At 42.4% G+C, this 24,222-nt stretch overlaps 1 protein-coding gene across 9 annotated transcripts in view; it reads left to right on the top strand.

The window, feature by feature from the left end:
* The first annotated feature begins 713 nt into the window (after positions 1-713).
* TANC2 (tetratricopeptide repeat, ankyrin repeat and coiled-coil containing 2) overlaps positions 714-24,222 on the top strand; it is a 631,424-nt gene continuing 607,915 nt past the window's right edge. For all 9 annotated transcript variants that reach the window (XM_075059590.1, XM_075059589.1, XM_075059588.1 and 6 more), the window contains exon 1: positions 714-866. The gene's annotated coding sequence lies outside the window, so the exon portion shown is untranslated. The remainder of the gene's footprint in view (positions 867-24,222) is intronic.

Raw genomic sequence — 24,222 nt, 5'->3', positions numbered from 1 at the left:
CCTCCTGCATGTCCTCTAGGCTTCTTCAACCCAGCCCCCAACTCACAGACAGAGACCGTGGTACTTGCAGTCATTACAGGGGTAATTAATATATATATTAAGTAATTAAAAATTCATTCCCTCCCCGTTACGAATACAGGACACAGATAGAAATCAGGCGCAAAAGCAACGCACGGGGGGAGGTGGAGGACGACCTGTTTTGCATAACCCCGCCCTTCGTGAAGAATTACTCGTCCCCTCCGCCCGCTATGCGGGGTGTCAGGGAGCAGCATCGATTTGCATAGACACGCCTCGGGTGAATAATTAACCGGACCCCTCCTGGTCGGCGCGCGGCTCACCTCCAGTGCATTACACACACACACAGAGGCTGTGAGAGCGCGTGCGCCCCTGCTCGCGCAAGGGCGAGAGAGCGAGGGAGGCGTAGCTTGATTTTCCTTCCTCACTCCTCCCGAGACTCCCCCTCCCCAAGCCGAGTGCGCGAGCCCAGAAGGGAGCCGGCGCTCGCTCGCGACTTGGCTGCGCGGACGCGCGCCGTGCGGGCGCGAGGCCAGAGGCGGGAGGCGCACAGGGGGTGCTTCTCCCTCCCTTGGGACACCGCGCGCGCCCGCCCGCCCCCTCGCGCTCCGCGGGGAGGGGATCTGGAGGAGAGGGGAGCCTTGGGGTGTTCTATAATTTTTTTGGGGGGGGTGGGTGGGGGTGAGGTAACCGCCGCGGTGGAGCGCGAGAGCCGCTGAGGGGGCAAGAACAGCCACCCTGTCCCCGCCCCGGCAGGGAAGGCTCCCGGGGGCCAGAGGGGATGTGGTGAGAGGGAGGCGCCCGGATTCGGAGGGCAGCCTCGCATCGGAGCCCGCGCTCCGCCGCCCCAGGTAAGGGCAGCGACTCCTGAGGGGGAGGCGCGGGGGCCAGGCGGGAGGAGGGTGTGTGTGTGGGGATTAGGCGGTGTGTGTCGATGGGAGGGGGGGAGAGATGTGCGGGGATCGGCGCTGGCGTGTGGGAGGCGGAGGGGTGGCGGGGACTTGGCGGCGTAGCTATGGGGGGGGTGTCGCGAGATGTCGTGACATATCGGGGTCTGTGTGGCGATATTGATATCGATTGGAAATCGCGGCAGTCACCCCCACGGGTGGGTGGGACGCGCAGCGTTTGTGAGGGGGACCGGCTCAGCAGCGCAGAGAGCCCCGGACTGATATTACCGAGCCTGGGCCAGTCAGGCTGGGGGTGCATTGATAACTGGGGTGAAATTATATTGACAAGGGCCGCATTGTTCGCACCTATGGGAGTGACGCTACTGGCGACCAGATCCATCCGTGAGCCGTGTTCAGGGGGGTGGGTAAATGGTATACACACACACACACATTTGTAGTAATAGGGACCGGTTCAAAAATACCTTAATAGTGTGGTATTGACAGCGAATTGATCACATGAGGGCTAGGATCCCGTCTACCAATATAAAGAAGGACTGTCAATTGTATAGATATTGCACCTCTTGTATGGAGACTGGCTCAATATAATGTAAGGACTGGTAGTACCAGTACTGTCAAATAGATGGCTACTGGATCAGTGATATCAATTCGTAATATGGTGACCAGATGTCCAGATTTTATAGGGACAGTCCTGATTTTGGGTCTTTTACTTGTATAGGAACCTATTACCCCCCATCTCTGTCCCAATTTTTCACATTTGCTGTCTGGTCACCCTAATTTGCAATAAATAATTTGAAGCTCACATTAATAATATGTGGTTATTTATATATTTAAGTACTGTAATAAATGTTAGGCTAATAAGATTAATTTACTAAAATGGTATTAATAAAAACCATGTTTTTCAATTAAAAGATCAAGTAAATGTCCTTAAAACAAGATTGAATGGGCATAAGGTAGGTCTTAAATGATATACTTTTATATATGTAATAATAAGATAGGTCTTAAATGAGAAATTTTTATATATATAATATTTTATATTTTAAAGGCTAATAGGTTTAACTATAATGATGCAATGAGACAAACCTCCCCTTAAGCAATGTGGAAAAATAAAGACAAAGGGGGGAAAAAAGTGGCTGTCAGAACATGATGTATTTTATTTCCAGAGACTTTGCTGCTGCAGAGAGAATTCACATGAAAGAGAGACACACAAAAAAGCTGTTACTTGTGTGCTATGCAAGGAAAACAAGGGTTAAATATCTTCCCTTCCTACTCTTCCCATAGTGTGAATAAAGATAAAAAAACATGGAGCAAATTGAAAAATACAGCAGAATTTTATTTATTACTGATGTTCTTGGGTTGATTGTTGGAGGCTAAAATGTAAAAAGAAATGATATATGAGACAGACAGTTTCTCTTCCATGTATGTTTTACCAGGGAAAGAAAGGGTCTCTCACCCATTTCTGAGTGGAAGTTCAGGAAGAAATGTAATATGGTAAACCAGCTGTGAGGGAACTGTATGTTTATGTCTTTTTTAAAAAGTGAATTGAAAATAACTAATATAAGGAAAATGAAACAAAATATGCTGACCAAATATTTTTGATCTGGTGGAATTCAGTAATAGGAGCTGAAATGGTTAATTAACACTCTTTGGGAAGTGGAACATAGATTTGTTCAGTGTATTGTAGCAAGGATGAAATTGGGTGAGGGGGAGAACAACAACATGGAAAGATGTCCATGGAATCCTGCTTGCAGCATTTCCCAGGTGGAGCTTGGAATGATGGATCTGAAGTACTAGCGTTCAGATGAAAAATAAAAGGAAAATCATAAACCTTCACAAAAAAAAAAATCTCCTAATGTGAAAATGTAAAGACATGCGAATAAAGTGAGTGTGTTTTGCCAAGAACATCTGTTTTTAAGAGAATTGCTAGTTATATCCACACTTGAATTTCTTACTGGAGTGACAAAGACTGTGTGTGTGTATAAAATGAAATGTAAGATTTATAAGCAAGTCAATTATAAAGCTATTTTATATTGGTTGTTGTGGTTTGGTGTAATCAGGATCCCAATATATGTCAAATTTTGGGCTTGTGGCTGAGGGTTTCTGGAAAGAATGGAGTCGTAATGCCTGAGTAAAGGGTCCTTGAGCTATCTTATTTGCTGTAGGTAGGGTATCTTGGGGGGTGGTGACTAGCACGCTATGCAGTACTCTACTCTTTATTGCTTCTCCTAAAAGAGCCTCAGTAAATAGTACTGCATTTGATTCTCTTACTACCAGACACCAAAGGCAACATATACACAAAAAGCTATACACACTCCGAAAACTTGCCATCCACTCCCCACGTAGAGCTCAGAGGAGTGCTGTATGTAGCCTGCTCTGATTTAGTGTATGTGCAAGGAAGGTTAGAATTTTGCCCGTAAAAATTTAATTTATTATTACTACTTGCCTGTACAGTGCTATATATGAAAGTGAAGTTGAATTAAAATAGTGCCTAGAAAATAAATTTAATATCTTTAGTGATTGCTTGGCTTTCCCTCTATAGCCATTCCTGTCTGCCTTTTTCCCTTCCATATTTTGCATTTGCTACCACTAGAACTCATGACATAGTCTTTTGAAGTGATTGATGTACTGCGAACCAGGTTACAATGGATCTCATATTTCTGTAAATGATTATTAAACGCATCCAATTAGAGCTTTTTAAAGTTTCAGATTACTAAGAAATAAGTTTGTATAGCTTTTGAATAATGAGCTATACACATTGCTATGGCTAACGGTCCATGAATATGTCCACTATATTCAATGAAGTTTTTCTAAAGTAAGGTCTCTAGTCTACAAAAACTTACTTGCATGCACAACATTAAGTATGTTTGTATGTCCACTGAAGTCAACGGGACAACTTGTGTGTTTAAAGCAGCAGTTTTTCACCTTTGGTGTGGACCCCTGGGGGTCTACAGACTGTATGTAAGATTTCCGAAGGGGTCTGCACGTGCATTTGAAATTTTTTTAGGGGTCTGTAAATGAAAGAAAGTTGAAAACTACTGGTTTAAAGTTAAGTTTGTGCATAAGAGTATGCAGGTTTGGATCCTAAGTGAACAATAAAAACATGCTCCATGTGGAATATTGTTGTGCTTGCCATCAGTCTACTTCAGCGGCTAACTTTTTAGTTTTAAACAACTTTGGGTCTTCTGCAGAGTTCTGTGTCTTCAGATCCTTCTTTGTGTGCCTATTATTTAAATAGTTTTGTTTAATTTGTGTAGACTTAATAATTTTTTAAATTTCAGAGTATTTTCTATATTGGTGACAATAATAGCATTTTCATGTAATTTAAAATAGAAACAATGGGAAAAATCCCTTTCATATGACCTGCAATAAAAGAATAATGTTTCTGCCTTCTTTTATTGCTTTATACAGTGTAATGAAAGCCTGATTTTTTTTTTTTAAAGTTGTCTATATTCCTGGTTATGTTTTTTATTAGAAAAATCAGGTCTTGAATTCCCTGTTCTGCATTCTTGAGGAACAGGAGAACTAATGGTTAGTTGATGAGTAAGTAAGCTTCCTATTTAGTCTAGTTTTTTTTTTTTTTGAATCAGCCACCTGCTTTTAAATCCCTCCAATGTACCTTTTCTGTTTTTTGTTAAACGTCATAACAATGCAGGAAAGGGTATAAATGTTTTTTTTTTCTTTTGCAAAACAGGTTTTAGGTATACAATTTCAGAGTAATACAGGTGGCGTTAGCTCTATGACTTCTGTTAACATTAATGAGAGCTGTGTGGTGAAATCCATTTCTAAAGCTTTGAAAATGTATCCTACAGTATTCCCCTAATGTGTGCGGTAACTGCCTTTCCATAAGTGTGTATTGCTTATGCTCAGCACAGTATCTGGAATACTCAAACTCCACAGTGTTACTGATACAATGGTTTATAACCATTATGATAAAATTTATCGTTATTCCTGAGATTATGTCCCACCATCTTTTTTGATGTTTTTATTTTAAAAAAAAAAAAAAGGCATGTACAAAAAACTTCTTTATAAGTGTTATTTAAGAGTCTAAGACAGGAGTCGGCAACCTTTCAGAAGTAGTGTGCCGAGTCTCCATTTATTCACTCTAATTTAAGGTTTTGTGTGCCAGTAATACATTTTAACCTTTTTAGAAGGTCTCTTTCTAGAAGACTATAATATATAACTAAACTATTGTTGACTGTAAAGTAAATAAGGTTTCAAAATGTTTGCTGGATTGGGGCCTTGTAAAATAGATTGTGAAGCTGTAGCATATTATGAACTTGTTAGAGCTTGTTTTAAAAAGTTTGTAAAATAATCACATCATATGGAGCTGTCCTGGTCTTTTTCCTTTTGTGATCTTCTAATAAAATTTGTTTAATTTTTTTTGGTAAAAAAATCAGCCACTTTAAATATTAAATTACATTAGATTCATTTAAAGGAAGTGGGAGAAATGAGAGGACCCAGGTGCCTGTGCAGAACCCCATTGAATTCAGTGGGACTCCATGTGTGCATTCTTACACAGTGATCTGATTTCAGGACCAGGATCGTATGTCTCAATTTTTTTGATTACTTTTGGGGTGTCTTCTATGCCAAAAAATAAAAAAAAATTCTGTGCACAATATTTTAAAATTCTGCATATTTTATTTGTCAAAATAACACAACATACCAATGCAAGATTCAATTTTTTTGGTAATGTATTTCAAAATGCCTGTCAGCAAGTATGTCCGTAACAATAGAGACAACAAAACAATTCAGGAAATGTTTTTTGACAAATAGAAGCCTTACTAGTCATATTACTACAGAACCTTGAGTAATAATTCAATTAAACTACAATACAGAAATGTATTTCCTGCACTCCCCAGAAGCAGTGCAAAGGCTTGGGGGGGAGGATCAGGTATAATGGAGAAGCTGCGGAAAAGGGAAGTAATTGCTGTGAAGGAGCCTGGCTGTGAACTTGGCGTGTTACTGTGTGTAGGTAGCAGAAGTATGGAAGAGGTTTTTAGGGGGAGAGGGGATTGTTTTGGAGTCTCCCCCATGCAGACCTTGGCTGACCCCTAGCCTCTCCCCCTTTCAGTCAGTCAGGCACATCTGCCCCTTTCCCCATATGTCCCTGCACCCCCACTCAACCACCTTTTCCCTTGTCCCCATTGGTCGCTGTACCCCCACTGAGCCACACCACCTCCTCTGTCCCCATGTGCCCCTGCCCCAGTCTGTCCCCCCCCACTAACCCTTTTGAACCCCAGTCTATGACCCCCAGCAGCCTCATGTACCCTACATTGGCCCTCCATCTGTATCCCATGCCACATCCTCTGGCTTCCTGGCAGGGTGTTGTGAGGAACGCAGCCTCTTTTCTTCCCTATCCACAGCTGGGGCTACTTGCACCCAGGAATGGCGGCTCTCTGTTCTGGTGCCACAGCAGTCCCTGGTGAGTGAAAGGGGTATAACTGCAGCATTTCTCTAGCTGAATGTATTTTCTGCGGAGAAAAAAATATTTCTGTATGGGACATGAACTCTGCACATGTGGAGTAGTACAGAATTCCCCCAGGAGTAATTGGCTCATAAGCCAGAGGAGAATCCAACTTGCTCTTCTAGAGCTATATAAGACATATAATTCTATTGGAAGAACAAAGCTGGTTTCACTGGGTTTTGTGACAAATTTGTGTGTGTTAAAGTGATACTCTGAAGTTATTTTTTTTTTAAATAAAGAAATCTTTAATTTTTTAAAATTCTTGCTTGCAATAGAAGACTTACAGTTTAAAATACTTCACTAGCTACTTTGGCTTTCTATTTGGCCAGCATTTATTATTGCATGTTTCCAATACAGCTTGAAATAAACATGTTTCTTTTTATGCTGGTAGACAAACAAGCACATAATCTGAGTACAGTGTGTTTTTAAAATCAGATTTTAATTTATAAGTCTTTAAGAAAACAGACTAAATAGTCTTGCACACTCTCATCAATAATGGTATAAAAATAAAATAAGTACCTCTAACTTGGAAGCCACTTGGTTTTTGTGCCACATTTGAGAGAGTGCATAATTTCAGTGGAATCAATATTCCACTCATAGGAATATATTTGACTACTATAGATTGAACAGAATGTATTGGTTTAGTGTATGCTTTACATAAAGCAAGCCTTTGTTTAAAATCTACCACCACAGTAAGACATTTGATATAAAAAAAAGATATTTTGGCTCTTGAAGAGAGAGGCTGTATTTTGGCCCTTAAACATTTGACAGTGCCTCCACTCCTTCCTCTCTTTCCCCGCTGCTTGTTAGCAAGGCTCTGAAAATTCCGAATCATCATTTACCAAATAAGCAGCAACCGCAAGCAGTGATTTGTAGGTCCTGGTCTTGCCTAGTTGTACACATCTACGTAAGTTTTAAGCATATGAGTAATCCTGTTGAGTTCAGTGGGACTACTCGTGTGCATCTTGGGACCTTAGTTCTGAATAGGAATGGTATCGTGTGAGGTAATGGCTGGGGGAATTATGTAAGTAGTATACTTTCTCAAATTGATAGAAGTAATGCAAAAATATGAGATGAATCATGCTTGTTGACGTTCTAGTTATTACTGTCCAGTAGTTGTCACTTAGTCACTGTTCATGGGGCAACACATTTTTGGCTGAAAGATTGTGGTTTAGAGTAGACTAGTGTTATTGTGGTGTCAGGCTGAAGTTAAAATTGAGAGTCAATGTTGAATTGAAAGGGCGTTTTATAGTACAATCCTATATTCATAATTTCTAAGATTCTGAGTAATTTGTTACACACTGCTATTCTGTTAATATGTAATAAGGAATAATTAGATAAAATGACAGAAATCCAAAATGAGGGTCCAATCCTGCAAGCCCTGATTTATGTGAATAATCCTTATTTTTCACCACAACTAGTCCCATTGTTGTAAACTAATTTCACATAAAGAACCATTTGATTAGGATTTTTGATTTACACTATGATGGGCCATTAAAACTAGCTCTATTAACGCTTTCTGTTGATGCCACTTTATAACTGCAGGAGAAAACAAACAATATGTATCTTCTATTAGAATTGTCCTCCAAGCGAGTGGAAGAATGGAGGCAAACTCCCTTCCTACTCTAACTTCAAGTTCTGTAGGTCTGAAAGGAGGAATAGGAGTGGCATCCAAAGTCTGTGGACTCTCCGCCTCTGTGGAAGACAGATTTATGAAAACTCTGTGAAGTGAACTTTATGGAGTATTTCTTCCTCCCAGATTGCGTTCCCCAAATGTTTCTGTGAAAGGGGGCAGTATGGTCTTCAGTCATTAGTGAAAATTTGTGAGTTTCGGTTGTACACTAGCACTTCTGCAACTTCAGCATTGCTGTGAAGTTTTTATGTTGAGGTATATAGCTTACTCAAAGCGTTCTGGTGAATGGTTGGTCAAAAGAATCTGTCATGTTTATCCGTAGAAGAGAGTCCCAGGCTTCTGCTGCAGAGTGGGTGAGCTGCACAGATGCTCCAGCCTGTAGAGGTCTAGGGACCTGGAACAGGACAAGACAAAAGGAGGAGTTTTCTCCAATAGCTCAGTTCAGGATCACAAAAAAATCCTTGTGGAATTTCAAGGACAAAAAGTGTTACTTTTTAAAACTGAACTTCAGTATATTGTGAGAGGAATGCTTCAGACCACAGAAACTCCCTGTACACAGCCGGGTTAATTGCAGTGAAAACAGTGCAGAGACAATGGTAAGTTAAAAATCACAGCTGTTTCTCTGCCTTCCCCCCAATTGTGGAACAACTTGGGCTGCCAGTTCAATGTTTTCAGGCAGCCTTTTATATTATTGAGTGAGTTCAGAGTGGTGTAGTTACAGGGATGGCATTGTAAGATTATTATTTTTAATAAACAGGAATGCCTGAGCAAAAATGTGCACTTTTCCAGTAAAATCACTTTTAAATCCCCTTTTTACTGTTTGCATTTCCCAGTCTCTCTTTTCAGTTCCACATGGGGGAGGGTGTGGGGATGCCAAGGTACTGGCATGCATCTGCCATTGGTGGATACATGTTGCTACCCAGGGCTTGTAATAACTTTTGCATTGGTTCATAGAACAGAAGTCCTTCCCACTCCTATATTAATAAACATTAAATTGGAGCCAGAAACTTATCAGATTCTGGAGTGGCTTCTGCCTTTTCCATTTTTGCTGCTATTTCCACAGTGAGCCATTCCTCAGGGGTGGCATCCAAAAGCTCCTCTGAGTACAGCCTCAGGACATGCTGCAGTTGCTTCTCTGCGACCAGAGTCATAGAATTATCATCATGCCAAACCAGCTTGATTTCCTTCTTTGACAAGATAGCTGATTTGCTCGATGGGGGAATGCAGTGGATACCTGAACTTCAGCAATGCTTTTGACACAGTTCTACATGACATTCCGGAGACAATGCAGGCTTGACAGAACTATCACTAAGTGAATACACAGTTGGTTAAACAACTGAAAACAAAGAGTAACTATACTTCCACCTTGATATGACTCTGTCCTTGGGAGCCAAAAAATCTTACTGTGTTATAGGTGAAACCGTGGTATATCGAACTTGCTTTGATCCACTGGAGTGTGCAGCCCTGCCCCCCTGGAGCACTGCTTTACCACATTATATCCAAACTTTTGTGTAATATCGGGTCACATTATATCAGCGTAGAGGTGTATTAACTGGAATGATGATGGATTGGAGGGAGGTCTCGAGATGTTCCAGAGGGATCTATTCTCAGTGTGGGGGTGGTTGACATAGAATCACAGAACTGGAAGGGACGTTGAGAGGTCATCTAGTCCAGTCCTCTACACTCATGTCAGGACTAATTATCTAGACCATTCCTTACAGGTGTTTGTCTAACCTGCTCTTAAAAGTCTCCAATGATGGAGATTCCACAACTTCGCTAGACAATTTATTCCAGTGCTTAACCACCCTGACAGGAAGTTTTTCCTAATGTCCAACCTAAACCTCCCTGGCTGCATTTTAAGCCCATTGCTTCTTGTCCTATCAGAGGTTAAGAAAAACAATTTTTCTTCCTCCTTGTTACAACCTTTTACATACTAGAAAACTGTTACCACATCACCGCTCAGTCTTCTCTTTTCCAGACTAAAGAAATCCAATTTTTTCAATCTTTCCTCATAGGTCATGTTTTCTAGACCTTTAATCGTTTTTGTTGCTCTTCTCTGGACTCTCTCCAATTTGTTCACCTCTTTCCTGAAAGTGCCGCCCGGAAATGGACACAATACTCCAGTTGAGGCCTAATCAGCGCAGAGTAGAATGGAAGAATTAGTTCTCGTGTCTTGCTTACAACACTCCTGCCAAGACATCTCAGAATGATGTTCGCTTTTTTTGCAACAGCATTACACTACTGACTCATATTTAGCTTGTAGTCCACTCTGACCCCTAGATCTCTTTTTGTAGTACTCCTTCCTAGACAGTCATTTTGTATGTGTGCAACTGATTGTTCCTTCCTAAGTGGAGTACTTTGCATTTTTCCTTATTGAATTTCAACCTGTTTACATCAGACCATTTCTCCAGTTTGTCCAGATCATTTTTAATTTTAATCCTATCCTCCAAAGCACTTGCAATCCCTTCCAGGTTAGTATCATCTGCAAACTTTATAAGTGTATTCTGTATGCCATTATCTGACTCATTGATGGAGATATTGGACAGAACTGGACCCAGAACTGATCCCTGTGGGACCCCACTCGTTATGCCCTTCCAGCATGACTGCGAACCACTGATAACTACTCTCTGGGAGTGGTTTTCCAACCAGTTTTGCACCCACCTTATAGTAGCTCTATCTAGGTTGAATTTTCCTAGTTGATTTATGAGAAGGTCCTACAAGACAGTATCAAAAGCTTTACTAAAGTCAAGATATACCACGTGTACCGCTTTCCCCTGTCCACATGCTTGTTACCCTGTCAAAGAAAGCTATCAGGTTGGTTTGACATGATTTGTTTTTGACAAATCCATGCTGACTGTTACTTATCACCTTATCTTCTAGATCAGTTGTTCCCAAACTTGTTTTGCTTCTTGTGAAGGGAAAGCCCCTGGTGGGCCAGGCCGGTTTGTTTACCTGCCGCGTCCACAGGTTTGGCCGATCACGGCTCCCAGTAGCTGTGGTTCACTGCTCAAGGCCAGTGAGAGCTTCTGGAAGTGGCGGCCAGTACGTCCCTTGGCCCACGTGTTTCCAGCAGCTCCCACTGGCCTGGAGCAGTGAACCACGGCCACTGGGAGCTGCAATCAGCTGAACCTGCGGACGTGGAAGGTAAACAAACCAGCCTGGCCCACCAGGGACTTTCCCTGCCCAAGCGGTGGGACAAGTTTGGGAACTACCATTCTAGATGTTTGCAAATTGATTGCTTAATTATTTGCTCCATTTGAGCTGACTGGTCTGTAATTCCCTGGGTTGTTCTTATTTCCCTTTTTATAGATGGGCACTGCATTTCCCCTTTTCCAGTCCTCTGGAATCTCTCCATTCTTCTTTGGCTTCTCAAAGATAGTTTCTAATGGCTCTCTCCTCAGTCAGCTCCTTGAGTATTCTAGGATGCATTTCATCAGGCCCTGGTGACTTGAAGACATCTAATTTGTCCAAAGAACTTTTAACTTGTTCTTTCCCTTTTTTTAGCCTCTTCCTAGCCTACCTCATTTTTGCTGGCATTCACTATGTTAGATGTCTAACCTTCTTGGTGAAAACCGAAACGAAGTAATTAAGCACTTCTGCCATTTCCACATTTTCTGTTATTCCCTCCCCCGCCCTTCCCCCCCATTGAGTAATGGGCCTAACCTGTCCTCGGTTTTCCTCTTGCTTCTAAGAATGTTTTCTTGTTACCCTTTGTCTCTAGCTAGTTTGATCTTACTTTGTTCCTTGGCCTTTCTAATTTTGTCCCTACATATTTGTGTTATTTGTTTTTATTCATCCTTTGTAATTTGACCTAGTTTCCACTCTTTTTGGGACTCTTTTTTGATCTTTAGATAATTGAAGATCTCTGGTTAAGCCAGGGTGGTCTCTTGCCATACTTTCTGTCTTTCCTACGGAGTGGGACAGTTTCCTCTTGTGCCCTTAATAATGTCTCCTTGAAAAACTGCCAACTGACTTCTGTTGTTTTTCCCCTTAGACTTTCTTCCCATGGGATCTTACCTACCAGCTCCAAGTTTGCTAAAATCTGTCGTCTTGAAATCCATTGTCTTTATTTTGCTGTTCTCCCTCCTGCCATTCCTTAGAATCATGAACTCCTATAATTTCATGATCACTTTCACCCAAGCTGCCTTCCACTTTAAATTCTTTGCCAGTTCGTCCCTATTTGTCAATATCAAATCTAGAACAGCCTCTCCCCTGCTAGTTTTTGCCACCTTCTGAAATAAAAAATTGTCTCCAGTACATTCCATGAATGTGTTGGATAATCTGTGTCCTGCTGTGATATTTTCCCAACAGATGTCTGAGTAGTTGAAGTTCCCCATCACCATTGTTTGGATGATTTTGTTAGCTGTTTAAAAAAAGCCTCATCCATCTCTTCTTCCTGGTTAGGTGTTCTGTAGTAGACCCCTACCATGACATCACCCTTATTTTCTACCCCTTTTATCCTTACCCAGAGACTTTCAACAAGTCTGTCTCCTATTTCTTCTCAATCAAAGTCCAAGTGTATACATTTTTAATATATAAGGCAACATCTCCTTATAAACATTCCAGTCATGTATTATCCAGCCAGGTCTCTGTGATGCCAGCTACGTCATAGTTATGTTTATTTACTAGCATTTTGAGTTCTTCCTGCTTATTCCCCCTAATTCTTGCATTAGTATACAGACATCTGAGATACTGATTTGATTTCCCCGCCCCCTAGTTCTGTCTTGTCACTCTTTTATCCCTGCTATAACAGCTCATGCTCCCCCCAAATTTCAAACCTTCTCCCAGGTCTCCATGTTCTTGACTTGCACGTGGTCTTTGATCACCTGCCCCCTTTGAAACTAGTTTAAAGCGCTCCTCACTAGATTAGTCAGTCTGTATCCAAATATGCTGTTTCCCCTTCCTTGATAGGTGGACCCCATCTCTGCTTAGCAGTCCTTCCTCGAATAGCATCCCGTGGTCGAGGAAGCCAAAGCCCTCCTGGCGACACCATTGTTGCAGCCAGGCATTCACCTCCAGGAATTGGTTAAATGACCTGGATGTAGATATAGAAAACATATCTATCAAGTTTTCAGATGGCCCCAAGCTTTGGGGCGGGAGGGGAGGGGTTTCCAATACTTTGGAGGGTAGAGCTGAAATTCAGAGGGATCTTGATAAATTGGAGAGCTGGGCTACAGACAACAAAATGAAATTCAGCAAAGACAAATGTAAGGTGCCACACTTAGGGAAATAAAACCAAATGCAGAATGAGGGAAGACTGGCTTGGAAGAAGCACTGCTGAGAAGGATCTGGGAGTTGTGGTAGATCACAATCTCAGTATGAGTCACCAGTGCGATGCTGTTGCAAAAAAAAGCAAATGCAGTTTTAGGTTGCATTAACAGAGGCATAGCATGCAAGTCATGGGAGGTGGTAGAACTGCTCTACTCGGTCCTAGTTAGCCCTCAGCTGGAGTACTGTGTCCAGGTTTTGTCACTAGTGTATAGAAAGGATGTAGAAAAACTGGAAAGGATCCAGAGGTGAGCAACAAAGATGATCAAAGGGATGGAATGCAAGCCATGTGAGCAAAGGCGGAAGGAAATGGGTATGTTTAGTTTGGAAAAGAGGAGAGTAAGGGGGAATATGATAGCGGTCTTCAGATACTCGAAAGGCTGTCGTAAAAAAGATGTTTTCTTTTGCCACAGAGGACAGGAGAAGAAATATTGGGTTCAAACTCCAGCATAGCAGATTTAGATTAAATCTCAGGAAAAACTTCCTAACTGTAAGAACTGTAGGACAGTGGAACATAGGTAGTTGTGGAAACTTCTTCATTGGAGGTTTTCAAAAGGAGTCTGGATAGCCATCTATCTTGGCTGGTTTAGACACAACAGATCCTGCATCTTGGCAGGGGGTTAGACTAGATGACCCTTGCAGTCCCTTCTAACCTTGTGATTCTGTGAAAAATGAACAGCTGCCATATGAGGAGAGATTCAAAAGACTGGGTCTGTTCAGCTTGGAAAAGAGACAACTAAGAGGGATATGCTAGAGATCTACAAAATCATGACAGATGTGGAGAAGTGAATAAGGATGTGTTATTTACCCCTTCACGTAACACAAGTATTGGGGTCACCTCATGAAATTAATAGGCAGCACGTTTAAAATGAACAAAAAGAAGTACTTCACACAATGCCTCATCTGCCTGTGGAACTTGTTGTCAGAGGATGCTGTGAAGGCCAAAAGCATAACTGGGTTAAAAAAAATTCATGGAGGATAGATGTGTCAGTGTCTGTTAGCCAAGATGGTCAGGGATGCAACCCCATGCTCTGGTTGTTCCTTAGCCTCGGAGTGCTAGATGCTGGGGCTGGACAAGGTGGGATGGATCACTTAATAACTGCCCTGTTCTGTTCCTGCCCTTGGAAGCATCTGGCATTGGCTATTGTCAGAAAACAATCCTGGGCTAGATGGACCATTGGTCTCACCAAGTGTGGCCATTCTTGTGTTCTTACGCTTCCCCTAAATCAGCAGGTGGTAAATTCTGTCCCACTTATGTGGTGTAGCAGACCCTTGTGCTTCTGACTGCCAGTACCTTTTCTGTGTAGCTGTTGCAGAAGAAATGGCTCTCCAAGAGGGATTTAAATGAGAAGATGATACAGGTCTGTTGCATCTTACGTGCATTTAACATGCGCAATTTCAGCTTTGCACAGTCAGGAGAAAGAAGAAAAAAAAAGGGCAATTCCACCAGCGCGATACGCGAATCTGCTGTTCCCACTGAAATATTTTTTGGGGAGGACTTGACAGCAACAACATGTCTTTAGGCCTGTGATAAGGTTCTCCCTTATAATAACCCTGGAGGGTTGGCCAAAAAAAAAGTTTAAATAGTATGTCTCACCTGGAGTGAGTGTGAGATGGGAGAAGCGAATCTGCTGTTCCCACTACAGTACTCAGTCCCCCTGTGCCTCTCATACTGTGCACATCTCGCCGTGCTAAGTGAGACTCTACTGTGCCTGTACTGTTTAAAGAGACAGTATGTATTTTTTGTACTGTAAAACATGGCCCCTAAATGCAAGGCTTCTCCTTCATCTGGTGCTCAACCGAAGAAGCAGCGACGTGTTCCAACGCTGGAGGAAAAACCGGCTGTGTTGGACTTACTGAGATACGGTATGTCCATTGCCAGCGTGGCACGTAAATACGGTTGCAACGAATCTAGCATCTGTGCCATCAAGATTCGAGACACACAAATTCGTCAAGCCATGGCATCAAGTGCTCCAGTAACTGCTAAGGTGGTGAGCCAAGTGCGTGATAAGATTTTAGTGAAGACTGAAAAGGCATTAAACTTATGGCTGGAAGACATGAACCGTAAACGTATGCCTATCAATGGCAACATGTTGCGAGAAAAGGCTCTTAGCATCTATGTGCTGTTCAAACCTCCCGCCAAAGAGGGACAGCCTTCTGACAAGAAGGAATTCAAAGCCAGCCAAGGTTGGCTTAACAGTTTTAGGAACTACTGCAACCTCAAAAACATGCAGACTACCGGTGAAGCTGCATCTGCCAATGAGGACACAGCAGAAGCCTACCCCGAACAATTAGAAAATCATAGAGGAAAGAGGCAATCTTCCAGAACAAGTTTCTAATGATGATGAGACTGGGCTCTTCTGGAAAAAAAAATGCCCACCTGCACTTACATTTCAAAATCAGAAAGACAAGCCACTGGCTTCAAAGCATCTAAAGACCGTTGCTTTGTGGCAATGCGGCTTAACATTTAATAAAACTGGGCTTGCTCTAAAGGGCTGCAAATCCCCGTACCCTAAAAGGCAAGAACAAAATCTCGTGCCTGTGTGCTAGCAATCAAATAAAAAGGCTTGAGTGATGGCAGCATTATTTCTGGATTGGTTCCACAAGTGTTTCATTCTGGAGATCAAGCAGTACCATGAAGAAGAAGGACTTGAATTTGAAGTGTTGCTGATCATAGACTATGCTCCTGGCCACCCTGCTGCACTCTGGTTTGTGCATAACGACTTTGAAGTAGTCTTTCTCCCTCCCAATACCACCTCCAACCTCTCGACCAAGGTGTCATTAGCTGTTTCAAGGCCATGTACACGAGGCATACATTCTCACGGATCCTTACCGCTATGGATGCTGATCCCAATGTTAATGTGATGGAGTGTTTGGAAGTCTTTCAACATTGCTGATTGCATATTAAACAGGCAATAGATGCAGTCAAGCCTGAAACAGTCAATGCATGTTGGTGAAACCCATAGGAAGACTATGTGAGTGATTTTAAGGGTTTCCTGACCATTGATAAAGAAGTGCAACTCATTGTTCAGGTGGCCAGGCAAGTGGGGGGTGATGGCTTTGTCGACATCCTTGAGGAAGAAATTGAGAAGTTAATTGAGGGCCATAGAGAAACATTGACTAATGAAGAGTTAGAGGAACTGATAAAATCGTCTTCAGAAGACGAAGATGATGATGAATCGGAAGAGCCAGCAACTTGGAATCTTCATAAGTTTTCTGAAGTGTTCCAAGCAGCAAAACACTTGAATGATTTAATTTATGAATATGATCCCTCTATGGAACGAAGCCTCAAAATCACACATAGTATTACGGATGATTTGAGACCGTACCTAGAAATGTTTGAGGAGCTTAAGAGACAACAGCAACAGTTGCCAATAACCATGTTTTTAAAGAAAAAAACAACCAGCAGCAGCAGAGCCTACACAGTCAACTTCTCGAGCTGAACCAGAACCAACCACTTCGTCCACGAGTCGCTCTCTGTCACCCAAGCCTGGCCCATCGTCTCCTGGATTGACATCAAGCCCTGACGACTCAATAATTGTGTTGTCAGGGGAAGAGGAAGACTAATCATTGGAGTGTGAACAGTACAAGACTAGCAAGAATATCTAGGATGACTGGTGACTGTTTGGATTTACAGTATTATACTGTTTTCATTTTTTTATTCTTTCTTCTGTCTCTTATGTTATTAAAAATACTGTAAAATTATATTTTGCATATGTAGTCTTTATAATGTACTATGTATTGTGTACAGCAATGTACAGTACTATACAGGGCTGTATACACAAAATTGTACTTTATGAGTGATTTAAGGGATTTTCAAGGGTCATTTTGACTATACACGGCTTTCGCTTTATGTGCTGACCGCGGAACATAACCCCAGCGTAAGATGCGACAGACCTGTAGTGGATTTGTGGACCAACTAAGGAACAGCTTTCCATTTCAGGAAATAATACTGGGAATAAAGCATGGAGATGGCATGAGAGGAACAAATAGGACATCAAATCTTCTAGCATTGGTGGGGGCATGTCATGATTAGAGTCAAGCATGGAGAAGTGGGGCGGGGCAGACTTACAATGGGAGTTCGTGACTGTAGCTGGAAGCTTGAACTTGTTTTGTTAGAGAAGGGACAGGCAGTGGAGGGAGGATGGGATGAGATGTGATCATCTTCCTTGTCAGTCATTCTGATCTTAGTGATTGGATTTTGAATGGACTGGATGGGTATTAGGGATACAAGTGAGCAGAAGGTTACAGTAATCAAGATGGGAAATTTAGTTGTGTGGACAGAGAAATTGTTAGAAATCTTTATGTAACAAGAAGCAATAAGAAATGGATCTGATATGGATGTATGAGAAAAAGGAGGTATTGTTAACTCCAGCACCAGAAGCCTGAGTTACAGCGAGGATGGTGGCTGTGTTGACATTGGCAGCGAACGTGAGAAACATTTGGGAGAAATAAAGTATTTGGTTTTGACCACATTGAGTTCAAACAGTGAAATTTCCAAAAGGATATGTTGGAGATGCAGCCTGAGATATGGAATTGGATGGAGGGAGACAGCTCCAGAACAGGGAGAGTTATGTTGACACATGCATGTTTTTGTTGTGGCAGTATCCTTTATTGAAAACAAGGTGAAGAGTTTATTGCTTGTGTTCTGGATTCACTTAAAACAGAGGAGACCTGGTCATTGCAACCACATGTATAAAACATTTGCTACTAAAAGCAGGACATGAGTTCTTATTTTTATATATATTTGCTTCTTTGTGTTTTAATATGGGGGTAGACTTACAGTAGTAATGATTTTGGATCAATGGAAATTCTCGTTCTTCAAGTACCACGCTTGTATTGGAATTTCCAGCCAGTTCTCTTCAGAGAATTATTTAATTTGGAATCTTTGAAATTGCATCAGACTTTAAGCTCATTCTGTTAGTTGATGCTGTTTGTGGTAGCTACTACTTAAAGCATCCTACTTATTTTTGTTGTCCAGAATGTATTGGATTGTGGTTTATTTGTGCAGCAAGTCTCAACATCTGAAAAATAATCCTTTTTGAATTCTTTGTTCTGCAAGCGTGGTAAAAGTAGTTGGGATGCTCCTTATTTTTTCAGTTTATAGTCTAACTGATAGATAATTAAATTGTTCATTCGTGGCATATTTATTGTAGGACACCATTCTCCTGAAAGTGATATAATTATCAAAATGTGCATTAATCTTTATTAACTCACAACTTTTAGTTCCATTGCATTAGGCTATAAGCCTTGTGGTATGCCTTTCCTGTTCATATTTCCAATTTATTAAATTGGGGTCTAATGCAATTTTTAATATCTTTCATTTAGAATATTCTTATGATCAGAGGGGAATAGTAACATTAGAAAATTGAGATGCCTTCCCTCCATAGTTCTGATTTAATAGAGTATACATTTATTTATTTTTTTTTCTCCTGTTTAGTGAGGCAGACATGCCCCCTCCTAATATAAATGTTTCATTAAGATGTCTGAGTCTACTATCTTAGTTTTCAAAATATGGTCTGGTTTGAGAAACCTAGCTTCAAATAGTTATTAGTCTAAACGTGTGTCTACATTAAAAATGCTACTGCCACAGGACTGTAGTATAGACACTTAATAGGTATTCTTCCATTGCTGTAGTAAATCCACCTCTGCAAGGGGGGTTAGGTATTAGAAGAATTCGTCTGTCAACCTAGCAGTGTCCAGCCAGGGTTTAGATTGGCTTAATTAAGTTGCATAGAGTTTGAAATTTTTCTCAGCCCATAGCAATGTAGTTATGATGACCCAGCTTTGTATTGTAGACCAGCTCTGAGATATATAGTCTCGCCATTGGAATACAAGAGAGTGGTGGAGCTTTTTTGTCTTCAGGAGTGGGAATTTATTACAACTGGTGCCCTTAGAGTGGGGAAAATTACTTGGCTGTAATTGTTGTTCTTTGAAGGTTTAAGTTGTAATAGAGTCACACTTGCCCAGCCACCTCCTCTGCAGAGATGGGGATAAATGTTTGCTTTTCTTAATGCTATATATCTTGTGGTTGGGAGGAAAAAGAACACACTATGCTGATAGCAGTTAGCGGAGATAGACTATGCCATCTGCTGAAATTCCCTGATAGTGATGGCTACCAATGAGAGGTTAAGGCAAAGGAGTTTTAAGTCAGCCCCCAAAGAAACAATGGAAAAGACTGGACTTGTGAGTGGAAAGATTTATTCTACCTCATTTCTCCAAATAGCTAATCAGCAGGCACAGTTAGCTAGGTTTGATTTTCTTCACTGTTAGGCTTTGTCAAAATTTACAGATAAACTCCCTAAGGACTCTGGGGAAGAATTCAGAGCCTTTTTGGTGAAGGGCTCTCTGATTATGATATCTGTTCACTCTGCCTGGGTGTTGCAGATGGTTCCTCTAGCACTATGGCCTTTGCAGTCATAATGAGAAGAGAATCATGGCTGCATAATTCTGGAATGGCCCCTGACATACAAAAGACTATAGAAGATTTTTCCTTTGATATGCATTTTCTAATTTTGGATAAAACTGATGAAACATTGCATTCATTTAAAGACTCCCGAACTGCCCCCTGCTCATTAGGAATATATGCCTCAGTGTCCAAAAGAAGAGACAACTCTGCATACCCAGTACTCTAAGAAGTACTATACACATCCTTTCTACCCACCCGGACAAGTTCATATGTCAAAAAGGAGGTATAGACCTCCGAGAAGAAGATTCTCTAGCTCGGACTCTAATCAGCAAGCACGTTTTCAGAAATCTGCAGGAAAATCTGCAAGGACAGAAACCTGGACAAGTGGCTCCTCAGTATTCCTCCTTCCCTGTTGCTTTTCGGGAGCCCATCTCTTGAGCTTCTGCTAGTTCAGTTCAAGAGATCCAGATGCTACACTCCCTAGAGGGTGTGGAAGAAAATCCTTTACAGTTTCTCTAATACTAAGTTCCCCCTACTATTACTTACACCTTCTTGTCAACTGTCTGAAATAGGCCACTCTCATTACCACTTTAAAAGTATTTTTTCTCCCTTGGTATCCTGCTGTTAATTGACTGAGCTCACACTTGGTAAGGCAGTTCACATCTTTTCATGTATTTATACCTGCACCTGTATTTTCCACTCCATGCATCTGATGAAGTGGGTTCCAGCCCATGAAAGCTTATGCCCAAATAAATTTGTTAGTCTCTAAGGTGCCACAAGGACTCCTTGTTGTTTTTGCAGCCCCAACAGTCGACTTCCCCATTCCAAATTGGTTTGCAACCAACCAGTAGCAGTCTGGAGTTGCCAGCTTCCACACAGCTATTGCCACATGCTTCTCTACTGAGAAGGCAGCTCTCATTCTGGTGTCCTTGCGCTGCAGGTCTGAGGTGAGCTCCACATACAGTTCCAGGGAGGTGGCTTTCTGCATCCAAAAGTTCTGTAGCTAGTGTTGGGGCATGGGAGGGAGTCAGGGGTGCAGGGTCTGGGCGGTGCTTACCTCAGGCAACTCCCAGAAGCAGTGGCATGTCCCCCCTCCATCTCCTGAATGGAGGCATGGCTAAGCAACTCTGCATGCTGCCCTGTCTGCAGGCACCATCCCTGCATCTCCCATTGGCTGTGGTTCCCAGCCAGTGGGAGCTACGGGGGCAGCGTGCGGAGCCCCCTGGCTGCCCCTACGTGTAGGAGCTGAAGGGAGACATGTTGGTGCTTCCGGGAGCTGTGCAGAGCAGGGTAAGCCCCCAACCCCGCTTCCCGGCTGGAGCACCAGAGCGGGGCAAGCCCCGGATCCCGCTCCCTGACAGGAGCTCAAGAGCCAGATTAAAATGTCTGAAGAGCTGGATGTGGCCACTGAGCTGTAGTTTGCCCACCCCTGGTTTAGAGCCTCAAGGACTCTCCTTTTGTTGGAAGTCCACTTAGCATCTATGTTGGCATGCCACAAACCTTTTAAGGAGAGTCTAATTTTCTTGCACCCTACAGTTGCCAGACTCTTATAAAGGGGCGGCACGTCTGGGTCTTCGGCGGGAATTCGGCAGCGGGTTCCTCAGTCCCTCTCTTCCCATTTGAGCTGCCGCCAAAGAGGAAGAGAGGGAGTGAAGGACCCACCGCTGAACTGGTGCCGAAGAATGGAGCGATGCGATTGAGCTGCCACTGAAGTGCCGCCGTTTGGCTTCCCTCCTCCCACCTCGCTGCTTGGGACGGCAGAAAACCTGGAGCTTGCGCTGCCATTAGGGAGGAGTCTTTTCAACATCTTTCCTTAAAGACAATATTTCTTATTACCATTACCTCAGCAAAGAGGGTTAGTGAGCTGGAAGCTCTGACGGTCAGTCCATTAAAGACAGTGGTCTGCGAACCTAAACTGGTGATCAGAACCCACTCTAGCTTTATTCCAAAATGTAGTATTTGACTTCTGCTTTTCCGAGAGAATTTCTCTCCTTATGCTCTTTCCTTGACCCTGTTCCCATCCTGCACTTTAAGAGAGCGCTGTGCTTTTAATCTAGAAAAGGAAACCTTTTAGAAAAATAAAACAGTCTAGTTTATGGAGAAAGATGCCAGGGAGAACCTCAAGCCAGAAACTTTCTGAGTGGATTAAGAACTGAATAAAACTGTTACAAAGTAGTTAGTGGCAGTGCTTACAGGATTAAGAGCCAAATCCACTAGAGCCAGTGGTATCTCCATGGCTTGTTTTAGGCACATCCCAATAGTGGAGATCTGTAGTGTAGCAACTTGAAGTTGGATGCATACCTTCACCAAGTATTCTTATTTGGATTTAGTGTCACTCTCCATTGCCTAATTTTGGAGAGTGGTGGTGCAGTCCATGTTTTGCTAAGACCTCTTCGTCCACTGTCCATTTGTGGGGGTGCATTTCTTACTACTGTATTTGCTAACAAGTAGGAATATATACAGGCCCTCTAAGAAGAAAAAGAGGTTCTTTGAGTTGCCTCCATGCACTCCTTCGTTCTTAGCTTCCTGTCCACTTTGAAGTCCTCCATGTCTTCGTCAACAGGTTCAGAAAAGTATATAGACTAGGCCAGAGGTTCTTGGGACAAATTTTTTGGTGGCCTTAGAATGCGGCCACCAGCAAGAGTTGGTGGCTGCTCTCACACTTTTTCCTAAAATACTTAATTAGCTTTAGGAAAACCAAATAAATATGCAACTCTTCGGACTAACTATCAGCCTCGGAAAGACAGAAGTTCTTCATCAACCTGCACCTGGATCAAATGCTTCTGTCCCGAGTATCTCCATTGACGGCACTTATCTTAAAGTAGTGGAGAACTTTAAATACCTGGGTAGTGTCATATCCAATGATAGATCACTGGATAATGAGATCAACGCACGAATATCCAAAGCAAGCTAGGCACTTGGCTGTCTGCGTGTCAAAGTTTTAAACCACCACATCATCCAGATGTCAGCAAAACTGCTTATGTACAGAGCTGTTGTTCTCTCATCTCTTTTGTATGGGTGTGAAACATGGACGCTATATAGGTGTCACATCAAGCAGCTTGAAGCATTCCATGTGCGCTGCTGTCATAGCTTCCTACTCAGATTTGAACCTTAGCGTTCATAAACTGAGAAGCTAGCATGAACCCTCTAAGCTTAATTACCAGCTTAGATCTGATATCGCTGCCACCAGCCAGAGGATGCCAGTTCTTGGCTACTCTGGTCTCCCCAACCTTCCCTGGAGGCCCCAAGACTCAGAGGCTCTGAGTCTCACACCAAAGGAAAACAACCTCCTCCCCTTGTCTCCTCGTTATCTTCATCCCCAGCTTTCCCTCCCTGGTTATCCTGGGCGATACTGTACTTAAACTCCGTGAATGCAAAACAGAGAGGGCATTACTTTCCCAACTCCCCTTCCTGATGCTATGCAGATTCAAACCTAGTCAAGCTAACACAAAGAGATTTCCCCTTCCTTCGTTCCTTAGTCTTAACAGAGAAAAACTCAAACAGGTTTTAAAAGAAAGGAAAAAGACAAAAAATATTCTCTTGATCAAGGTGACAATAATACAGGACAATTGCTTAGAAAAAAAATGAATAAATAGCCTATTCAAAAGAGATACATTTAAACATTCCAGCAACTACACACTGTAAGTACAACAAAAAACAATACAGCCTATTGTTTTTCTACCTTATATCACAACTTGAAACTGAAGATTAGAAGCTTGAAGAATAAAGATTCCTCTCATAGCTGAGAGCCAGACAATAACACAGACCCAACATTCCGTCCTCCCTGAGCTTTTGAAAAATCCGCGTTTCCTGATTGGTCCTTGTCAGTGTGTTGGTTTCCCTTGTGTAACCCTTTACAGTTGAAAAAAACATTAAACCCTTAGCTATCATTTTATGACAGCTGCCGGCGCACATCAATGAAGATCCGCTGCCAATAACCAAAGTGCCCAATCTGAGCCTCAACGAGACCCAGATGCACAGCCACCGATGAAGTGATATGATCATGAAGTCACCAGATACCGTTTGACTGGTCATGTCAGCCGCCAGGATGCCAACAAGAATCTCTTGCCAACTTCTGGTATGGTGAGCTCGCCAGGGCATTCGACAATAAGTCGCCATAGGAAACGTTACACAGATATACACCAAATCCAAAGCCGGTCTGCAGCTTGTCAGCAGTATCAAATTCCTAGGGACCTTTTGGGTGTCCGGCCTAGCCACAACACATGTGCATGCAACAGTTTAAGAAATACCGTGCATCGCCCTTTGAGGCAACACCTGCTTGCCCGACATCTACAAGAGGCACCGCAAACGAACGTCAATAGAGCCAACCGCGCACCAGTCCACGACTGCGAATCCATCAACAATCTGCAGCAAAAGGCACCTAGAATGGCTCTACAGTCCATCAAGGACACCAGAACCCAACAAAGATATCGGCACAAGATTTGTCATCAAGGGATCAATGACTAACCAAAGAAATCAGTCCAATCATTGTAATTTTAGTGAAGAGTAATTCTTTTGAAAAAGTGAT

Source organism: Chelonoidis abingdonii, chromosome 21 (genome assembly GCF_003597395.2).
Source record: "Chelonoidis abingdonii isolate Lonesome George chromosome 21, CheloAbing_2.0, whole genome shotgun sequence".
Taxonomy (NCBI): domain Eukaryota; kingdom Metazoa; phylum Chordata; order Testudines; family Testudinidae; genus Chelonoidis; species Chelonoidis abingdonii.
The sequence above is the reverse complement of the archived record's forward strand: the minus strand, read 5'-3'. Positions and strand labels throughout refer to the sequence as shown.